We start from the raw sequence: 6,000 nt of genomic DNA on the forward strand, positions 1-6,000 counted from the left end.
AAAGTAGAAACACTTATTTTGGTTTCAAACATTTTTCCTATCTTCACACAAACTATACACCAGTGATCGTCAACTCGACTGAAAACGGGCATGGGCGCTCAGCTCTGCCATCGTGCGGGGCAAGCGTGCATTACCTCGTGCTCGGCATTATGTATGTATTTATTTACACTTCAAATGGGCAGCACCCGGTGGCAGTGGTATACACAATATAAACAATACACAATAAAGAAATGATAAGCAATATTTACAATACACAATACAATTATACAATACGCAATAGGCCTACAATTTTATACACAATACAATAAGAATAAACAATATAATTTAACACAATAATAATAAAACATAAATAAAATACCTAATTTTACATTACAACCTACATTATTATGTACAGGCCCTACATAAGTTTCAATAGTCTTTCACTTTATTCTCATCTCACTCACTGTAGTGGCACTATGACGCATTTCACTGACACTTTAGCACACATTTCACTGACACTATACAACACATTTCATTGACGCTATAAATTATCACTGATCGGAACTATTCACTGCACTGTAAAACCATAACTTCACTGACTCACCTCGCTTCACTGACACAACAGTTCAAATAAGTCAAATAATTACACACCTATGCATACTGTACTTATAAACAGAACTACATTTAAACTAAACATTTCTAATCTAAGACCCTCTTACACGCTATTTTTAAATAATTTACAATTCAAACCAAGGAAGTAACTCGTCAGGCTAAATAAATACATGTCACCTTAAAAAATTAAATGTTAAATGTCGCCTTAATTTTAATTTGCACTTTATACACAACTTTTTAAATTATTCTTGAATCTCCTTAAGAAAGGACAGCCCTCAAAGACCGCTGCAGGTAGGTCATTCCAATCATTTATAGTTCTATTTAAAAATGAGAATTTACCTACATCCGTTTTCTGTTTCCTACATTTGATTTTAAAATCATGATCGTTCCTACCATAGTACGTTGGCTTTTCTAACCGAGCCGTTATGTCTACCCATGCTTTCTGAACTAGATGTACTCTATACAATGATGTTATTCTAGTTTTCCTACGTCTGTTTTCCAAAGTTTCCCATTTAAGTTCTTTTATCGTATCGTTCCCATCTTCTCTTTTACCTTTAACAAATTTAGCTGCCCTATACTGGATTCTTTCTAGTACAACAGCCCTATACAACCCTATCTACCGTTCAGTAGCGGCTCTTGGCTGAAGCTAGCTGCAATGTTGAATAGAAGTAGTAGGCTATTTTTCCGCATTCAAATTAAACGCACGCAATAAGGAAGACAACAGAACGTATCTGAATCCTGACAGTTTTATGTTTATTGTTGATTTATTAGACTATAACCGTTATTACTGGTATTTCACAAATTGAGACGTTTAAAGAAACTGTTTATAATTTAAAATATTGATTGTTGATTTTAACTAGTGTATGTACATAGACAATACACACGTACATTGTTGAATTTGTGTCTTTCTTGTAAATATTCTCTGCTGAGAGATGTGGATGTAAAGCCAGCGGTTGTCTGCTCAGACTGGGCACTTCATGGGCTGTCCCACCACAGTTAATTTATTATATGTACAGTATTACTTCAGTCCTGGACGTTTTAAAATCCATTGGTGTCTCTTCTTAGAGATAAAACTTCAATACGTGACCATGAATCCCAGATAACTTAGGACCAGTGCTTCAGACTGCGTGTGAACAGGAGAAAATATGAAATTCCGCTGTTTTCTTTTTTAAGTTTAATCTTAAGAAGTAAACAGAATATTATGAAACACAGTGTCTGCTGATATCAGATACTTACACACTTCCTACTGGCGGCCATCCCTGCTGCTGGTGTTGTGATCAAACGTCGTTAAACAAGCCTGGAAACAATTACTTCATGTTAGCAGTTTAGCCTAAATATAAAGCAGTTTATCTTACAAAGCTACATATTATAATATTGGAGCAGTTCAAATTAAAGTGATATGCAGAGATTAGATTAATGTTCTCCTATGTTAGAACCCCCCCTCCAAAAAAACAATATGAGCACAGAGGTAGCTTATCATGTTTACAAATTATTCAATTTCATTTACTGTATGTGAGGACAAATATGTGTAACCGACAAAATCAATAATAGACCACATATCCGGCGCTAGAAAAAAGGCGAGGGGTGATAAAAAGAGAAACCAAGAGTCAGGAAGTGATAGGGAAGAAAGCAGTGAAAAGAATAAGGGTGCAAGTGTAAGTGGATATCTAGTATGTGAAAGTGAAAGCATCGGGGGAAAATAGAAGAGTAATAGAAGAAGAAATAAATAGAAAGAAAAACAAAGTCAGAAATAAGGCAGAGACGAACAGTAAAGAAAGGTCAGAATTTGCGACAGTTGAGGATTTAGCAGAGATATTTGATATGTGTAGAAAAAAAGTGGGGTTGTGATCAAAAAGTGCAAGTAAAGTGAAACTGGAAAAGATCGAGAAGTATAGGGGAGAGAGAAAGTGTATAAGCAGATGTGTAGAATAAAATATAAATATTTATAGGAAGTGAGAATAGTGGCAATGGATTAGGTGTAAGCAGAATAGTGAGAAAGTGGAAGTGAGCGCAAATAGGAATGAGTGAAAATAGTGAGAAAGGGTTAAGAGAAATGAACAAGTGACAGCATATAATGAGTACTAACATTTGAACGTTGGAACAGTAATTGAATAAAAGGTCAAAAAAAAAAAAAAAACCAAATAGGCAAATAATCCAATATGATAATTTATAGAGACAAATTGAAACTGAGATTTTAATGAATAGTAGTTAGAGGATAAAGGGGTGTGAAAGGTGTATATAATTTTAGATATATTAGGATTAATGATCAAATAGAGAATAGCAAATGAAATGTAGGAGAAATACTGAAGGGGGGATTGAACAAGTAATATAAAAGGTACAAAGTGTAATTGGGAGTATTTGTGTAGACATGTACTGCAAATAATGTGTTACTGCAATATGTTAATGGTGGCACCGGATACAGAAATGTGAGGTACACCATTACATGTAAAGAAGTGCTGTGACAAAATATATATCATGTCATAATAGACCAGATATAATCAGTGTAGCTAATTCAGCGGTTTTCCAGCTAATTCTAGCTTTTTTTTTTATAATCGTCTCGCGGGTAAAATTATATTATCCCACTTAGCGGGAATACTAGCGGTTTTTAATCTTTAAAGTTTCTTAAATGAAATTCATATCAGCGTTATTGTTGTTTTGCAAGTTTAATAGCGGTCGATTCTAACAATCGGACAATAATAAAATGTAAGTGCGGCGGCATTCTAATCAAACGTTAAAAATCGAACATTTGCTGCCGCCGTGCATAGTACTTCATGTGACAACAACGACTGTAACATTATATAGAGATTACAGACAGATTAAATCCAATTGCTTAAAGAATATTATTTGTGTAAGACGTGTACCATGACAGTGTTAACTTTTACTCGTTTTATAAATATACCGGTACAATATCGTTAAACCTTTCTCTGTGCTATTTATCCGTAAATAATTGAGATGTGGGACCTCAAGACAGCAACGATTTCGTAAAGAGTGGACGTGAAGTGCAACTTAAAGACAAACAATTGAATTCTGGAGTGAAGCAGCCAGTTATAGGGACGCAATCCTTTTCGAGAGTGGTTGATCTTATTGTAGGGTAACCAGACGTGTCCCTTTTTTCAGCCTCTTGTCCCTTGTCCGGAGAAAAGTAGGCTCGGGACGCCAAATGTCCCTTTTTTTTAAATGGCGTCCCGTTTCCGTAAATTATTGTTGAAATATTTCTTTTTAATTTATTTTATATAATAATCACGTAAAGCATAGATTAATTCTATATTGTTCCCATGAGATTTTCACCGTAATGAATTAATCACAAAATGTAATTTCCAAAATGTGTCTTGCGTGGACTTCTATAGTTTCCTGAAGGAAGGCCAACACTTCTAGAGCAAATTCACTCATCAAAGAAATATGATGCTGATTGTACAGTTCATCTTCATGGAGAATATTAAAATAGTTAGAAGGTAATATGAGGCAAAAAATTTTGTTATGAAACAAGTTCAGAATACAGTGACATGGATATAATGTAAGGTTTAATTAACCTGTAGTATTTTTAAACAGATAAGTTAACCTAATTAATTCAGACTAGTTGTATTATAAAAAAATGGTTAACAATGACTTTAGCTAAGTATTCATGCTACTCTATTATGTATAATTAATTATTAGGCCGCCTATAGCATAGTTTTTGTAAACAGTGTAGCATTTATTACTTTAAAATAAATATATCTGGAGCTAAGGTTTTGGAGAAAATAGGTACCCTGGCTACGTACAGAAATGAAAGTGGATAGGCTTGGAATACCACCCGGGGACCTCACAGTCACAGCATTATATTCCTTATTTAGAAAATTGAGATGGAGATGATCCGGAAGGGCTGCTAATTTCAGTGAGTGATTTTTAAATTACATGCTTCGTATCAATATTAATTGCATGCGTATAAAATTGAATGTCTTTCATTGTGCCGAAACGAAAGCATCATTGACCAGCTTCTGCGAAAGTTAAACTTGTGCGCTATACCACTTATTTTATTTTTATTATTATTATAAAATTGTATACTAATAAACACGCATTAAAATCTAGAGATTTTTGTTAGAAAATCGCGGGTTTTCGAAAGCCGTCTAGCAGGATAATATGAACAACTGCTGGCAACACTGGATATAATCAGAATTATAAACTGAACAAGCAGAAGACATAGAAGACAATAAAATCCTAACAATCAGAGATAAGTCTGTTAAAAGACCTCCTTTCCAGATTGAAAACATAAGAAGGAAATTTATTTCTAATTTTTAAAGACAATAAAATAATTGAAAATCAGTTACATGAGCACAAACCATTACAACACACAATTTTTTGCAAATGCAGTAATTTCCAACTACAAAGTTAAAAACAGTACAGAATTGTATGTCCAACAATTTCTATGTTACTACTGGACTCCAGTAACTGGAGTCAAACAGAGAGATTTCCGCTTAACAGTTGTGTTTAGTTTGGTTATTATATTGCATTGTGTTTATTTACATTCCATGATATTCATACATCGCTTCACAGCTAGAATATAGAACATGTAAAACACGAAATAGTAATATGCGTTACAAGAGCGGTATGTTGATGTTTTCATGTTCGAGGAAAAGATTGAAAAAGCGAAACGTAGTTTCTAATTAGTTGCAATGAAATCTCCATCTTGGTTTCTGTTCAATGACGGCAAATTTGCAAAACAAAAATACCTATCTTCAACATTTTTGCTTTAAAATGTTTTCTGTGTTTACTATACTCCAGCATGCCGTGATATACGTCTGTCTTTTTTTTTCCCCCAGTCTATAAATGCGAACTTAAAACAAACGGTAAGGTTATGTAATGATTTATTTTTCATTTTAATATTTTAACAATATTATTTATATAACATATTGCAGTAATAACATCGGCATCTGGAATCTTGTTGATTTTTTCACGGCTTCCTTAATGTTACTTGCATTACAAATGCAGTAACTTTTGTGGTGTTGTAGAGTTTACTTAATTTTTGCAAATATTTAAAAACAATTATTAACAGTGCAATTTAGGTGAAATTGCAGTGCTAAGTTTCCAATTTATAATTATTACTATGTTAAACGTCTCTTAAAAAAAATATGTTAAAAGCCTAAAGCAGTAAAATGAATATGGCGCTTAAGCGGTAAGAAGAGGGAAATTGTTATGTGTGTTACGTTGGGAATACTGAATGTGGTATTTCACACTTACCGCGTATTGGTTTTGTGCGGAAACCAAGCAAATACAGACGATCTCGCACAAAAAAATCTTAATACTACTCTACTATAAAGTCGTAATAAATTATAGTCACAATCTAGTTGAAATAGGCTTATATACAGAAAAGTTTTACAATATAGTCTATTAGTACAACACAGAGGTTTAGTATCAATATTTAATACAACACAG

This window comes from Periplaneta americana, chromosome 2 (genome assembly GCF_040183065.1).
Source record: "Periplaneta americana isolate PAMFEO1 chromosome 2, P.americana_PAMFEO1_priV1, whole genome shotgun sequence".
Taxonomy (NCBI): domain Eukaryota; kingdom Metazoa; phylum Arthropoda; class Insecta; order Blattodea; family Blattidae; genus Periplaneta; species Periplaneta americana.